The sequence below is a fragment of the Heliangelus exortis genome, chromosome 1 (genome assembly GCF_036169615.1).
Source record: "Heliangelus exortis chromosome 1, bHelExo1.hap1, whole genome shotgun sequence".
NCBI classification, from domain to species: Eukaryota; Metazoa; Chordata; class Aves; order Apodiformes; family Trochilidae; genus Heliangelus; species Heliangelus exortis.
In genome coordinates this window covers 157,969,171-157,986,450 of record NC_092422.1, presented here as the reverse complement: position 1 = coordinate 157,986,450, position 17,280 = coordinate 157,969,171, and the positions used below count along the sequence as shown (strand labels likewise).

The 17,280-nt window shown below is 40.7% G+C and overlaps 1 protein-coding gene across 2 annotated transcripts in view; it reads left to right on the top strand.

The window, feature by feature from the left end:
• The window catches only part of KIAA0930 (KIAA0930 ortholog), a 77,827-nt gene that overhangs the window by 20,939 nt on the left and 39,608 nt on the right, over positions 1 to 17,280 (top strand). The window lies entirely within an intron of this gene.

Genomic DNA, 17,280 nt, shown 5'->3' with positions numbered 1-17,280 from the left:
CAAATAAAATGCACTTTCTTTTACATTACATTATGAGAAAGTAATCTTTGCCTACCATTAAAAATGTCGTTGTGGTACCTGTTGTATTAATCTGTTTTTTAAATAACCAATGAAAAAAACTTCTCAGCCAAAAGCCTGGCCAAGTAAACTTTCAAGTCAGCATGGTGGGGGTAAGGTGGCAGCTCATCTGCTGAGGGCAGAGCTTGTTCAGATGCATTACTGGGGAGAAGTAAGAAAAAAATGGGGAATATAACCCTAGTTTGGTTTTGAAGGAAGTTATTTTGTGAAAATCAATCGTCAGGAAACTGATCTGGAAATTCACAGAATCATAGAACGCTTTGGATCGGAAGAGACCAACTTAAAGATCATCTACATCCAACCCTCCTGCCATGGGCAGGGACACCTCCCACTCGATCAGGTTACTCAAAGCCCCATCCAACCTGGCCTTGAACACTTCCAGGAAGGAGGCACACACAGCTTCTCTGGACAGCCTGGATGGGCAGGAGCTGTGTCCCGATCCCAGAGTTCTCCCGGAGCTGGTTTCAAGCAGGTGTTTTTTAGTGCTTGGCTTTCCTATCCCCTCTCTTCCCTAAGGATTGTGTGTTCAGTGAGAATGGGGTGGCAAAGGGGCGATGGTACATTTTTCTTAATATTCCATTTTTCTGTTCCAAGTCCAGATTAATATGATAATTTACTTTAAGGTCTTTTATAGGACTCTCCTCATTGCTATGTCATATGTGTTTTCTACAGTGTTTTCTTGCAGCTGTTTATAAAGCTTTTAATGCAGCTTTATCTCCGGTTTTGAAACAGTTTTGCTATTATTGTTGAAACCCCAAGTGACTAAGGAGCCTTGATCTTGGGGATAAAGAGGATTGGCAGCCTGAACAGGAAGACATGTAAGTGGCATCATATCACAGAATCATAGAATGGCGTAGGGGAGAAGGGACCTTAGAGATCATTATACAACACTGTATTTTTCCTGTCTGATGACACTGTTTTTCCTGTCTGGTGAGGACGAGCACTGGGAAGTCTTTGGTGACAGATGGATATGTAGATCTGAGTGGCACGTGTATGCCCAAACTTGCCATCTCGTGACCTTTCTTTGTGGAGTTTTGGGAGGCTGGAGGGACCTGGCAGGAGTCCTTATGCAGTGTCTAAGGGATGAATAAAGGAATATGATGGGGCAGAGCTTTAAAAAGCACCTGAAGGGTAAAGAAAAGACAATTGCTACGCTCTTGGGATTAGGCAGTTTCTACATTTTCAGACAGTCATTATCCTGTTGGGTGGAGCAGAATAAGAAAATAATTTTAGTTCTTCAGTATCTTCTTCTCCTTAGTCGTGTTTTCTGCTGATCTCCTTTCTGTTTACCTCCATGAAGTTCTTTTGTTTCTAAAGGTAAGGAAAAGGAGGAAAGAAACTCATTTTCCCAGATTCAAGTGGAGGAAGAGATTACTTTGTCATTACAAGAGAGAGGGCAGCTGATTCCTTTGCTAATTCATTTCAGTTACTTGGACATTGGTATCAAGCTACAGACTTTGTAAGAGGTCACTGATGCTGTGGGATCACTTCCTGCATTTGTAACTACACAGCTTTCTAGCACAGTGTGCAGGTGTGGATTTCCTTGAAATCAATACTTGCTTGGCTGCAGCCAGGTTACACACCCTTTTATGGATTTCTTGGCTCATCTGTAGCTCTTTTCTGGATGAGCATTAGGCTAGAGATCTCAATTTTTCATGCGAGGGTGTTAGGCTCAAAATTTATTTTAGTAATTCAGTATCTTTAATTTGCTGCCTTTTCTGTGAGCTCTAGAAGACAAGTTCTCCCCTGCAAGCACTACTTATCCATGAGATTACTGGCTTGGGCTTCTAGAGAACAAATACCTGGAATTAATGTGAAAAGACACGTAGTAGATGATGAGCAGACTCATGCTGAGAGGATGTGAGAGGCTGCCAGCCTCAGCTGTGTCCACCCTGCTGAGGGTGCTCCTGGAGACAGCTGCCTTCCTAGCAGAGGTTGAAGAGTGGTCACTGGGTCTGTTCCTCTGGTGGTCACAGCCTGGCAGATAAATACAAAGGAAATCAATGTTAGTGCATGTTAATACTCTGTACAGCAGCTGTTGAGGTGTGAATTTGACACCTGTTCTGTTGTCCCCACTCTAAGGGTGATAATTTATGGTGGAAGAAGGAACCAACAGCCACAACCTTTGAATTTTTTTCCAGCTGAAATGGTACAAATGTGTTTGGAATCACCTTGTGTGCATCCATGGTGGAAAGGTGGTACTTTTATGCATTTTGTCCTGTCCTCAGGCTTTTTGTGCTAGTGTTTCAGATAGGAACTTCAGTTTATCCCAGGAGAAAATATGGGATCCAAATAGTGCAGTAGGCTATTTTCAGTAAGTGCCATGCCAGAGGAAGTCCTGTGTTTTTTCTTCATTACACATTTTAGTCAAGATATTCATCTAACTGTACAAAATTCTAACATATGGAAGTGACTTCCTTGTGGCAATTTATTGTCCTGACACATCATGTTTAGGAATAAATTTTTTTTAATTCCAGTTATTAGTTATCCATGTTAATCCTTGGAGGAGAGAGAATTTTGTACTCGGCTTGTGATTTATTTTTCTTTCTCCAGCTGGGAATTCTCTTTCACAATGACTTGTGCTGGTTTTTTTTCTCTATATTTTAATTTGCCATAAAATTTCTGACAACTGCTTTTAATGCAGGCAACAACAATGGTGATGTGGCAGTGATGTGAATATTAGTCATCTTGACAGCTTGACAACTGTGAAGAAAGCTCAGTTTTTTGCTGCAGAAATGAATGCTATGTCAGTGGTAGTAAAATGTCAGATCTTGTCCATGAAAGCTGGATGGGAGAGCAGATATGAATTGAGGCTTTTTAATTAGTGAGGCACAAGTGCTTAGGTCTCAGTGCTCTTTTGGTTTTTGTTTTGTTTTTCCCTCTCCCCCCTGTGTATCCCTACTCTGTCATACTCCTTTTCTTTCTTCCCATTGCCCTACATGCTGAAAAAGATACTCAGGTACATTTGCTTAGGTGTATTCTCTAATGGAATGAAGTTTTGTTGCCCCAGAAACAAGAAAGGTTGGGGTTCCTATATGGAAAACCAGAAATATTTGATTTCTCTTGTCTGCTAGGTACACACCTTTCAGGAGAATGAACAGCATTTCTAGGCTATGTTAAAGGACTGTGAAGTAACTGCTATGTATTTCTTTTAATACTAAATTCCCCCTTCCTTCAGCTGTTTTTCTTGCTTTGATCTCTTCAGATAGTCTAAATCTTGGTGGTGTTTAGCTAAGAAAAACTGACTCAAGAATGGAGTTCATTCCATGTAGCCAGAAGTACTTGTGTTAAAATGGCATTTAGAGCTTGATGGTAGATTCCATGTTTTCCCAAAAACATGCAGAACATCTGTGGTTTGGTCCATGGTGATACAAATACCAGAGGAAGCTGGATATTGATACGCAAGCAGGGATATCTTTTGTATCCTTTGAAGCCTGAGCTTAAAAAAATTGAAGATATTTAGCCTGTGAAAAGCTGGCATGTAGTTCTGGTATCCCTGTTATTCTGCAAATGGGGAGCAGCATTAGGATGTCCTAGCAGCTAGTGGCAGAGCATGCAAGCATCCCCACGTACACAGGCCTCCACTTGGCATGATGTACAGCTACAGACAACTATTCAGCAAGTGTTGAGTAGGAAGATGTGGGTAAGGCCTTAAAACAGTGTCTTAAAGCTAATGGAATGGGACTGATGGGGTGTGTTTCAGTTTTGATTTGGGTTCTTTATCCAGCAGTTTCCATCGCATAAGTTGCTGTACTAGGGGAGAATTGAGAGACTGCTTGAGAATTACAAAGCCTTAAAACGGAGAAACAAAATCATAAAACCAGCAGCACGTGGTTTTTCAACTTAAAGAAGCAAAGCTGACCACAAGAGAGAGCATCCCTCACCCCCTTTTCCTGAGAGGAAACTGGGCAGCTTCCCAGGGTGAGATGTTAAAGAACCCAAATCATTGGTGTGTGATGTTGTCCTGGCTGGGATGGCAGCCCTGCCTTGTGCCATCTATTGCTTTGGAGTGCTCTTGCTTCTTCCCTCCTGCATGGTTGCTTTTAATGAGAAAATAAGATTTGAATGTTACTATCTGAAATCAGATTAGTGGGGCCTTTTGTTAACAGTGGAGAGCAAAATTGTGACTGCTGCCTTCAGTCAGCTGTTTGCAATAGAACTCACCTTTTTTTCTCCTGAAATGGAGGGCTGTAAGAATATGTAAAACACAAACCCATTCTACCAGAATGTTGTGGTTTTTTTCCCCTGCTACCTATGAGGGGCTTTTGGTTTTCTGTTGCACTTGCAACAAATCACAGTCCAGCTGAAATGTCTGTTTTGTAGCCAGAGGAGCTATGTTAAATAGACCTCTAATACATTCAAAAGGTTGTTTTTTTTCTTTTTTGCTATGTTGATAATAATGATGTTGTTATCTTGTTCTTAAGTGACATATATTTTAAGTACATAGCTACTAGAATAGGGTAGAATTTACACTATTTCTAGAAATTATGACAGCTTGCAAAATCTGGCATCATTTGTGGTAGGTTTTATCTTGGCCCAGTATATCTGTTAGCATTTCCAGTAACCTTTCCCTTCTCTTGATTTAGTCCTTCATTTTCATTTCAGATTATTTTGTTTGCATTTAAAAAAAGGAAAAAGATCTGTTCATTTCTTTTTGTAGAAGAAAGCTTAAAATAAGTCATACTTAACTGGAAAATTTATGGCTTTGGCAGGGAAGAAAGTAGCAATTTCTGGATTCCATGCATGAATGTATTTGGGGCTTATAAGTTTTAATAGAATTATCTACTGTCTCGTAGCTGTTTTGATAACCTGATTTAATTTTATTTGTTGTGTGTCTTATCAGTGAAAAGAGATATTCAATGGGAATTTTGAAATGAAGTCAAAAGGGACAATTCAGAGGGAAATATGCATACTTTTAATAAAAATAATAATGTCATATAATAAAGTGGCACTTAGAAACCCAAGTCCTTCAACTTTCCATGAAACTTGCTCATCAAGTGCTTGCAGTTGCATGGAAAAGGGAACTGGATTTGTAAGTTAGATAATTTTTTAAGATTTTACTGTTTCCCATGGTAAGTGCATTTTGTTGTCTTTCAAAAGCCCAGGAGCAAGTATCCAGTCCTTCGACAAAACACTTGTTTCCTGTAGGTGGCAAAAGCAATTTTATCTGGCTTGCTGTTTTGCAATGCTTTTTCTAGAAATGTCAAAGTTAAGGTTTTGATGAATGCCATATCACTTTTTGTATTATTCCCCTCATCAAAATTAGTTCTGCATTTTAGGAAATATTAAAAAGCAGACAATCAGAGAACAAAGAAAAAACCAAAAACCAAATCCCAGCAAAACAAACTGGCCCCTGGCCTCTCCCCTGCCGCCCTCCTCCCCCCCCCCCCCCCCAAAAAAAAAAAAAAACCAAAACACCCAAACCCAAATCTGCTAGTTTTTTTACATCAAAATTGAGTCTGAGAACTACCCAAGTTTTGGAGAGGAATTCCTGTATTCATAGGAGTATTTTTCCCGAGTTAATAAGGTGAATTAGAGTTAATTCCAAGGTTCTATAAAAGACAGAAATCTTGTGCTAAAGTGAAGCACAAGATACAGCTACAGCTTCAAAGCATTAGGGTGAGACTTGGGTGTGCAGTAGGTTATCCCATACCTACCTGTTGTAAAAAAGTACTGGCTTTTTCTTAGGCTTTTGGTCCCTGTTAGAAATAAGATGTGATGCTCCATGGTCTGCCAGGCATGAGCTGGAATGGCAGTTCTCATATTTTATCCTTAGTGTGTTCCTTGGCACTATTTCCTTTTGATCTCTTCATGTTCAGGCTAACTTTTTTTTTTCTTTATTTTCTTCTTAGCTTCATGGGCAATTATTTTTGGTCTTCAGTAAGCAAATTCTCCACATGGAGAGCTGGTGATTTATGTTATTGATCATGTTAACAGATGCTATTTTTATAATGCTTAGCAAGAGGGCAGGAGTTTTTTAATGTTAGTATGAAAAACTAATATCTTTGGTTTTACTGAAAGGAGTGCATTATTATGGGATATTCATCTTGAAAAATTTTAATTTCTTTAGAATGTTTTGTGATATGTGAGAAGTTGGTCACTGCTATCTCCAAGTGATTTGATTGGACCTGTAGGTCCTCATCCATTAGCACTGTTCATCATGTAACTTCCATTTTCGTATCCTATCCGTGTTGCTAAATTCATCATTGTAATATTTGACCTGAAAAGCTCAGAAAATGCCACTTTGAAGCCATTTTTTCAGTAGGCATTTCTTACTAAAAAGTGTGAAACATCTGCTGATTGCTGGTGTAGATGTTAACTGGCCCTTTTTACAATTGGGGATAATTAGTAACATTAGAACACAAAGAACTGATTGCTCACCATACAGAATTGTACAAGACAATGGAGGACTTCTAGTACTAATTTTGAACTCTTAAAAGATTAGTGGCTAAGTTCAGTGAACTCAAGATTTGGCCTTCAATTTACAGCTATTTAAAAGTGGTTTTTTCTAGGTGCCTTCCAGAAACATGATGATAGTAGAACTACTATCCTTTCCTTAAAAAACAAACAAACAAAACAAAACAAAAAAATACCAAACCAAAATCAAACAGACACAACTCAGGAGAAGGAACAGAATTAATTTATTTAAATTTTGTGTGTGTGTTATGGGGAGGATGCTGTTCTAAATTTTAGGCCAAAAGATGTTATTTTTGGGACAGACAATTTCTCTGGGTAATGGTAGCCTTGTTTTGTCTTGCTGTTGAAATGCAAGCAGTCAACATTAGAGATGTCTTCTGTGTTAAATACACCTTGAACTATTTTCTGCAGACCCTTCACAAAAGAAGGAACTTTCAACTAAATGCTAGATGGATGCAAATTCTGTTGTCTGATTCTCATCCGTCTCCCTTTGATTGGATCTTTTTATAAGGTAGATTTTCTAGCATCCAGGTTATTTGTGGATGATTTTTAGCTGGGGGGGGAGGGGGTATGCATTCCAAACAGCTGTGGGAGATACTGTGAATGTTAGGTTTTTCTCCTAGGCAAAAAAGAAAGAGCTTGTTTATGATACCCAAAGTGATGCTTCAGTATAAATGAATTTATATTAGTTTATAAAATATCTCCCCATATTTTCTGGGGAGACAGGAAAAAACTGGTAGTTGACATGCATGCTGTGTTGAAGAAAGTAGTAAACAGAGGTGAAAAAGACTGTGAAGGGTCTGCTGTTTAGATGTTTGGAAGTTGTGCTATATCGAAACCAAAGCCTTCTCTTTAACATATACAGTACAAATCTATCTCATCCAATGAAAGAGCGAATAGGTAGTAGGTAGTATGGTTATGATGCAGGGAATCTATACTTCCTAAAAGCCATCTCTGCTGCAGATGCCTCTTGATGCATCAGCCATGACCCTGGTTGTATAGGGTCTGGGGATAAAAGAGAGAACTTCAGAAACTAAGCAAAGCCTGTATCTAATTATATGAATCAAAGTGTATGAATCGAAGTATTGGAATCAGGGGATGCTCTGAAGCATCAGGAGGAGCATGGGGCAGTGGGGAGCCATCACTAGTGAGTGTTAAATATCTTTGAAGATTATACTTTGCTCCTCGGAATCAAAATTTTTACATTGTTGTTTTTCTTTTCTTTTTTTCCCCTTCCTCCTTTTCTTTTCTTTTTTTTCCCTTCCTCCTTTTCTTTTCTTTTTTCCCCTTCCTCCTTTTCTTTTTTCCCCTTCCTCCTTTTCTTTTTTCCCCTTCCTCCTTTTCTTTTTTCCCCCTTCCTCCTTTTCTTTTTTCCCCCTTCCTCCTTTTCTTTTTTCCCCCTTCCTCCTTTTCTTTTCTTTTTTTTCCCTTCCTCCTTTTCTTTTCTTTTTTCCCCTTCCTCCTTTTCTTTTTTCCCCTTCCTCCTTTTCTTTTTTCCCCTTCCTCCTTTTCTTTTTTCCCCCTTCCTCCTTTTCTTTTTTCCCCCTTCCTCCTTTTCTTTTTTCCCCCTTCCTCCTTTTCTTTTTTCCCCCTTCCTCCTTTTCTTTTTTCCCCCTTCCTCCTTTTCTTTTTTCCCCCTTCCTCCTTTCCTTTTTCCCCCTCCCTCCTTTCCTTTTTCCCCCTCCCTCCTTTCCTTTTTCCCCCTCCCTCCTTTCCTTTTTCCCCCTCCCTCCTTTCCTTTTTCCCCCTCCCTCCTTTCCTTTTTCCCCCTCCCTCCTTTTCTTTTTCCCCCTCCCTCCTTTTCTTTTTCCCCCTCCCTCCTTTTCTTTTTCCCCCTCCCTCCTTTTCTTTTTCCCCCTCCCTCCTTTTCTTTTTCCCCCTCCCTCCTTTTCTTTTTCCCCCTCCCTCCTTTTCTTTTTCCCCCTCCCTCCTTTTCTTTTTCCCCCTCCCTCCTTTTCTTTTTCCCCCTCCCTCCTTTTCTTTTTCCCCCTCCCTCCTTTTCTTTTTCCCCCTCCCTCCTTTTCTTTTTCCCCCTCCCTCCTTTTCTTTTTCCCCCTCCCTCCTTTTCTTTTTCCCCCTCCCTCCTTTTCTTTTTCCCCCTCCCTCCTTTTCTTTTTCCCCCTCCCTCCTTTTCTTTTTCCCCCTCCCTCCTTTTCTTTTTCCCCCTCCCTCCTTTTCTTTTTCCCCCTCCCTCCTTTTCTTTTTCCCCCTCCCTCCTTTTCTTTTTCCCCCTCCCTCCTTTTCTTTTTCCCCCTCCCTCCTTTTCTTTTTCCCCCTCCCTCCTTTTCTTTTTCCCCCTCCCTCCTTTTCTTTTTCCCCCTCCCTCCTTTTCTTTTTCCCCCTCCCTCCTTTTCTTTTTCCCCCTCCCTCCTTTTCTTTTTTCCCCTCCCTCCTTTTCTTTTTTCCCCTCCCTCCTTTTCTTTTTTCCCCTCCCTCCTTTTTCCCCTCCACAAAGAGGCCAGTGTTTGTCTTTGATCCAAGTGGCAACTTTTGGCTCACATTTTATTGGGTCTTTGAGTCAATTATCCAGTGATGGCAGGCTTTAAATTTCAGGTGTAGTGAAACTGCATATTGATTCTGGGGATCTTAGTGATGCCTACGTGCCATTTAGTCATGCTTAGAGAAGATGCTATGTATCAGAGAATTTATACTATCTGTTCTTAAATGAGAAAATATGGCACAGCAGCTGTAATAGTATCATAGAATCAGAGAAAGTAATTGGCTTAATCTTTTTTTTCTTCAGCCTTTTAACATTGATTCAGTACTTGAAGCTCAAAATTTTGTCAGCTCCCTCATAGATATGCTATGAAGCCAAGGTTTAAATCCATTATATTGCTTCAAAAACATCTAATATATGTGTGGAAGTTTGAAAGCATGATAGAGGATGTATTCTTAAAATGCCCACAGAAAGAAAGGGAAGAGCAGTAAAATTTCTATTTGGTTTAGACTGCTCTTGATTCAACTTCAAATAAACTCCCGTCCATCCTCCTTGTAAATTACTGTCTATTAGTAAAGAAGCATGTGCTGTATTAGTAATAAAATTGTTCTCATCTTTAACTATATTCTGCTTATCCTCATCATATTATGAAAGAGGATGTGTGCATACAGCACTTGGAGTGGGAGAATAGTTACCTCTCCTCTAGGATGAGGTGTAAAAGAAGGATTGTGTCTGTGGCAAAGTAGGAAGTTTAATCTGTGGCATCTCTTTTGTCCCTGTCACTCCTATTACCAGGATGCTGTCACGGTTTAACACTGTCCTGGCAATTAAGCCAAATGAGAGATGCCCTCTGTTAATCCCCTCCCTGATAAAGAAAGGAGAGAGAATAAGGGAGAGAGACTTATGGGTTGGAAACTAAACTACACAGCTTTAATGAAATAGTAATGATAAATAGGAAAAATTATTAAATTTATACAAATATACAGAAAAATTATACCACGTTCCCCTCCCCCTCTCCCCCAGTAACTCTCACATCACCACCAAGGCCCCAGGGCAGCTCTGGAAAAGTCCAGGCTGGACTCCTGGGGTCAGCAGCAGTTGGGAGCTGGAGGCAGGAACACACAGATTCAGACTGGTACAGATCAGGACCACAGGCAGATAAATGGATGGAATCCTCAAAGGATGCCAAAACGAACAGGGACAGGCAAAGAAGGGGAAGAAGGGAAGGGACTGGACCCTCGTGATCCCTCAGATTTATACTATGACACATATGGGATGGAATACTCTGGTCAATTTTGTTCACTTTATCTTGTCTGCTCCTCCCTAAAGGGGGGGCTGCAGGTGTGAATTCTTTACTCCTTTTTTCTTGTCAGCCCAAGATGTTCCTCAGAACTGGGCAGGGTCCTTGGTTCTGCACAGCAGTCTCTAGCAGTAGCTATAAACTTCGAGTGTTATCAGTCCTAGAAGCAGACACTGACAAATGTGCTGTTAATTTCAGCAATTGCAGCTACTTACAAAAGACTTACCTGAAAACAAAATTACAAGACAGAAAATTAGCTCTATCCTGGCCCAAACCAGGGCAGGTGCCTTCCTTTTCTAGCTAGAGTTCTGCTGGAAAAAACTTAGGTTGAAAGTATATGTTGTCTTTTCTGACAGATTTAGGACTTAGATGCTTGCAAAAAGTGTGCTTCTCACTGTGCTGTGTCATCACAGCTGGCAGCAGTGGTGATGCTCCTTGCTCAGCCCCAGCATTTAAGAAAGGAACATGCTGCAAGGATCAGGCCTCTTGTTTGGTGATACATTCTCTCTGTTGCCTGTTCTTGCATTGTTGATTGCCAGTCAACTTCTGAAAGTTTGGTGTTTATTTAAGGTCAAACTGAAGGAATTAATTGGTGCCCTTTTTGTAGGTGTGGGAAGAGGATGGAACTTGAGATTTCTAATGATCTGGCTAGCTGCAGCTGTCACTGGATGGGGAACATCCATTCTGATTTTATGCAGCCATAATTATAACTTTATAATATCAAAGGTAGCTTTAATCTATGTGAAGCACTTCTCATATTGTCCTTGCAGAATGCTTGGCTAAGCTCGAAACAAAAATTAAATACATTGTGAATCACTTAGGACTCTACAGCTCCAGCATGGAAAGGAAACTTGAGATCCTAATAAGCATTTGGTTAACACCCAAACATCTAAGGATGCTCATTTTACAGATGATAGCACTGTGGCAGAATTGGTTGAAAATAATTTTATGTTTCACAGTTAAATGTAGCTCATGACAGGCTACAGGAATAAAAAAATAGGAAGAAACCCTGTCTAGCTGGAATTACTGTTCCTCTAAGCTTGGAGTTGTGCATACTGAAAAAATTATTATCCACTAAGTGGGAAGTCTTTTCTTCTGTTCCTCTGAGGCAAAATAATATGCTGACTCTTTTCTTTGTACACTGATTTTTTTTTTAAGACATTAATTAAAAGAAAATAATAATCACAACTTCATATGTGGATCTGGAGTAATTTCCCTGTAATGAATGTTCCATATAAAAATCCAATAGGTAAAAAGAAGGACATTTATTACTTAGCAGCTGGCATAAATCTTGTTTCCAATGAGGATAAAATCCATGTAAATGAATCATTACAGTAAATTGTTACAATGAGGATTTATTCATGACAAAGGTCTCAATTATTTAATCAACTTTTAGTGTATTAAGATTTATAGTCTGAACTCTTAATTCCATTGTATTCATTTAGAAGCAGATTTTACTGCAAGGAGGAGTGTTTTCAGGAAGCTGTCTTGCTTCTTGCTCTCAATTACAGATGGAATTTGATTCCTTTGCCAATACCAGTACAAATTCTGGTGTTGCAAAAGGATCAAATTCTCCTCTGCCAAAAATAAAACTGTTTGCATTTTAAAACGTCTCCCCAAATACTGCAGTCAAGACTTCAAAGGCTTTTAAGTGCCAGGTGTTTTATGAAGGTCCTTCCAACTTAATGATGTGCCTGCACATCATCTGAGTGTTGTGCAGTGATGGACCTGCATGAGAGAAAGCTGCCTGCAATTCAGGATTGCCTGGGCTATGAAAAATTGGCTTGCTTTAGATCTTGGCTTTTGCCAGGGGGATAGAAGAAGCATTGAGTATAATAGCAGAGGGTTCAGGTCCATCATCATTCTGACTGGGAGCTGTATCTGTTCACTCTGATGGGTGGGATGTAATGAGGACAGAACTCAGGCCCACTGCCTTTGTCTTGCAGCTGGGGCCCTGCAGCAAGGTGGTTGTGGCAAAGGCTGAGAAATCATCCTTTCATCTGTCTAGTGAAAAGAGGAACTTTGTCTGCTGGGCTGTTAGCCTGACAGTTTCAAAACTATTGCCTAAAACATGTTTTAAAAAAAAAAAAAAAAAAAAAAAAAACCAACCAAAAAATAAAAAAAAAAAAACAAACAAAAAAAACCCCAAAAAAACCAACCAACGTGGCAAAGCTGGAAGGCTTCCAGTGAGATGCTGTAAACCAGGGAAGTGTAAGCATACACTGTGCTTTTGGGGATCTAATAGTTGAAGGCAAGCTTGAGTAGATGTACTGGATCTGACAGTTTTTGGCTTCAAATTGGAATAGATTTTTTTTTTTTCCACCCTCTCAAATTTTAAGAAGTCTGAATTACAATTGCAAATGTTTGTTTCTTTTCCATGTTAATGCTATTTAATAATAGATTTTAAAGTCTAATTCTTCTTGTGTATGGTTCCCTGTTCTTTCTGATTCTACTAGTATTTAATAAAAGCAGCTGTGTTGCAGTAATTTGGCTCTGACTTCAGGAAAAGTCCTTTAGCCCTTGTAGACAGAACAGCTAGGGCATCCTCAGGCTGGTTTAAATTACAGCAGTGTCTTTAAGCATCCCTGGAGCCTAGAGGGGAATTTTACATCTAGCCTGTTGCAGGTAGGGTTTTGAATTGCTGTCTATCCAACATGGCTATAAAGGGTTTCAGGGTTTTATTCCCCTTGCATTATGATACAGTACTGAAGTAGCTTCCCTGCTTCTGCAGGTACTGCCAGAATCTAAAAGTAGTTTAACCCTGCTTTATAATGCCTGATCTAGGTAGCTCATGTGTGATATGTGCTTTATATTATCAACCCCCCACAAACACCCCTTAGAAGAACATTCTTATATAGATTTAAGAGTGGCTTGGCTAGGTTTATTTCATTTACTCACCTATGAAGCAAAAACAAAGTGGTGTATTTCTGAGTGCTAGAATTTTTCCAGATACTATTTTTACAGAATGATTTTTTTCTTTTAAGTTTTTTTTCCTTTTTTCCTTTGTTTTTCCCAGAACTCCAGATAAACTCAGGGCAATCCTCTTTCCCCCTTTCCTCCCTCTCCCCACTTAATTAAGGCGGGGAATTCAGGCACTCAAAAATCATGATGTTTAATGAATCATGATGAATGCATACTCTATTTTTCACTCTGCTATATATAGAGAGATGAGACTGGGTCATGGTGTCCTTGGCTGTCACTGGTACCACATGAACCTTCTTAACCAAGTTGAGCTCTGTAGGAATATTTGCCTCCATTATTCCAACTGAGGGGACTGCTTTAAACTTCATAACTTGAAACCTTAGGAATTGGCTTCAAATTTACAGCCTGTTTATGTGTTGGTGGGTAGTTTACAGCCATTTTTCCTTGTGTTAGCAGTATAGCATCAAACCCAGTGTTTTTTATCAGTGAATGTACTGACTGATAATAATCCTGGCCTTTCACAACCTGGCTTTGGAATCCCAGAAGGTTAGTGGTTGGAAGGGACCTTGAAAGACTGAGTCCAACCCCTCTGCCAGAACAATGCAGATAACCTACAGCAGGTCACACAGGAATGCATCCAAGTGGGTTTTGAATGTCTCCAGAGACGGAGACTCCACAACCTCACTGGACAGCCTGTGCCAGTGCTCTGTCACCCTCACAGTGACAAAGCTTTGCCTTATGTTTATGCAGAACCTCCTATGCTCCAGCTTGCACCCATTGCCTCTTGTCCTGTCATTGGACATCACTGAGAACCTGGTTCCATCCTCCCGACTCTTGCCCTTTATGTACTTATAAATATTGATGAGGTCACCTCTCATTCTCCTCCAAGCTGAAGAGCCCCAGCTCCCTCAGCTTTTCCTCACACGGGAGATTTTCCACTCCCTAAATCATCTTGGTCGCTCTGCACTGGACTTTTTCAAGCAGTTCCCTGTCCTTCAGGAAATGAGGGGGACAGAACTGGACTCAATATTCCAGATGTGGCCTCACTTGGGCAGAGTAGAGGGGGAGGAGAACCTCTCTTGACCTACCAACCACACCTCTTCTAATGCACCCCAGGATGCCATTGGCCTTCTTGGCCACAAGGGAACATCACTGGCTCCTGTCATCCCTCTGTCCACCAGGACCAACAGCTCAGTCCCTAACCTATACTGGTACATCGGGTTGTTCTTTCCCAGGTGCAAGACTCTACATTTGTTTTATTTCATTAAATTCCTTCCCATCCAACCTTCCAGCCTGTCTAGGCCTCCCTGAAAGGCAGTACAGCCTTCTGGTGTGTCAGCCAGTCCTCCCAGTTTTGTGTCATCAGCAAACTTGGTGACAGTGCACTCTGTTCCCTCGGAGTGTTCCTCCTCCAGGTCATTCATGAATATATTGAATAATACTGTTCCCAGTACTTAGCCCTGAGGGATTCCAATAGTTACAGGCCTCCAACTAGACTCTGTCCCATTGACCACAACTCTTTAACTTCTTTTTTTTAACTAGTTTACTGTCCACCTCACTACATGACCATCCAGACCACATTTCCTCAGTTCAGCTGTGAGGATGTTGTGGGAGATGGTGTCAGATGCTTTACTGAAATCAAGATAAACCATATTCACTGCATCACCACCATCTATCTACTTGGTTATGTCCTCATAAAAGGCTGTCAGATTGGCTAAACATGACTTCCCCTTGGTAAAACCATGTTGACCCTCTTATCTTTGATATGCCTAGAGACAGCACTGAGGATACGTTGTTCCCTCACCTTTCCAGGGATGGGAGTGAGGCAAGTCTGAACACATTTGAATCCACTCTTACATGGAAGGCTTTCAGGGACAGTTGCTTGTTATACAGTCCTATTCATCTGTGCCCAAGGTGTGAGGGGTTCAGCATCCTGGATCTGATATGTCCAGTGTTTGGTTCCCTTTCTCTGCTGGAAAAACTGGATAGTATTTAAGTCCATTGCAGATTCTACTCACAATTGCATGTTGTATTCTATGCCACCTTAAGTAATTGAAATTACCTCACTGCAGCCATGTAGCAATTGTAGCATGACCTGGTATTAACCTGCACTGGAAACTAATTACATTGACCCTTTGCTCTTCTCCCTCAGACTTGTCACTTTTTTTGTTTTGGTTTTTTTTGTCAAATATAAGCAAATATATACATTTTCTAAAATACCATCGTAATTGATCTTGATTAATGTAGTCTGTGCATGGTCCATCAGTGGAATTTAATTTTGGTTTCAATTTTACTTTTGGTTTTAGTTGAAAACGCCTAGGATTTTTATTTCAATCAATCACCCATTTGTCTACTAAAAAATTTGAAAGTCTAATCTCCTGCCCACCACAGTAATTAAAAATTGGAGGAAGGACTTCTCTTACAAATAGTGCACACACATTGAAGTCGGAAAATGTGCTGAGTTACACTTGTGGATTAGAACATTGATTGATTGATTGCTTTATGAAGCCCTCAAGTTAGCCACCAGTATCTAAGAAAAGTCATATTCATTGTTATGGTGTGTGTCAGCTTTCTTGGCAATTGACTGGAAAATCTTCTAAAGCATAATTCATGTATCACTCTGAAATAAATCTCACCTTTGTCTCACACAAGATTCTTCTCTCTGCTGAACTATTTCACATACACAGTGTACTGCTGCACAGGAAGAAAGCACACCAACACGAATGGTAGCCAAGGGCTGGGGATCAGTGTGTGTATTCATCTGGCAGCCAGTGTTTAGCTTTTAGGGAACTAAGCCTGGATAGAGGTTCTGGAAGATGGGACATCAGCTGCATACACAGACTCCCACCTGTCTTGCTGTCCTGTGCATTAACACTACCATCCATCAGCCATTTTAGGTTTTTGCTGTTTCTCAGCAATAATTTTCTGTGTGTCTCTCTTCACAGGTTTTAAAACAGCTAGACTGTGGCTAACAGCCTCAGCTATCAGTAGGGTTCTGGGGAGGGGATGCAATTACTCCATCAAGGAACCTCCAGTAGGACTGAGGAGCAATAGAGAAATTGAACTCCCTTATCACCAGGCACAGTAGTGGCTTCTCTCCTTCTCTGTATAAATTTTGGTCTTTAATAGCATTCAGGCATTACAGAAGAGATGCAGCACCTTTTCCTGTTTTAGTATAGTTAAATGCTTCAAAGTGTTTCACAATGTGATGTCATCTCTACTATGTCTTTGTCCTGATGAGAGGCCAGCTACCATGCTATTGCTGATGCTTGATGTCATTTGTCTCCTTAAACAAGACTTTGCTGCATCTTCCTGTTCCTGTTATTTCCCCTTCTTTCCCTGCATTTTCTTGTATAATTGGGATTCAGAACTTCATAAATCCTCATTTCCTTGAGGGAGAGGTAGATTTTGTTCCTTCCCAGAGAGACGGTGAGTTACTGACACCCCTGCATGGATAAATTTATGTTCAGTTCTGGGCACCTCACTATAAGAGGGGCACAGAAGTGCTTGGAGCGTGTCCAGAGAAGGGCAGTGAAGCTCATGAAGGGCCTGGAGCACACACAAGTCCTGTGAGGAGAGACTGAGGGAGGTGGGGTTGTTCGGTCTGGAGAAGAGGAGGCTGAGAGGAGACCTTATCCCTCTCTTCAGCTGCCTCAAGGGAGGTTGGAGCAAGGAGGGAAACAGCCTCTGCTCCTTAGTAAACTGTGACAGGACCAGAGGGAATGGATGGAAGCTGCACCAGGGGAGGTTTAGGCTGGATGTTAGGAAACATTTTTTCACTGAGAGAGTTCTCAGGCTTTGGAATGGCCTGGCCAGGACAGTGGTGGAGTCACCATCCCTGGAGACATTTAAAAGGTATTTGGACTTGGTCCTTAAGGACATGGTTTAGTAGTTGAGTGTGGTGTTAGTCAAGGGTTCGGACTGAATGATCTTGGAAGTCTCTTCCAACCAAAACATTCTGTGATTCTGTGAAATTCTTATTTCTGTGTATTGACTTAAGGAAGGTAGCAACTGCTGTCAGTTTCTGAAGGATTGGCTGTACCTCCCTGAAAGTATATAATAAGCCTGTTGGCAGCTGATGGCTTCACATCATTAGCTGGAGGATATATTGGCACTACATGCCTTT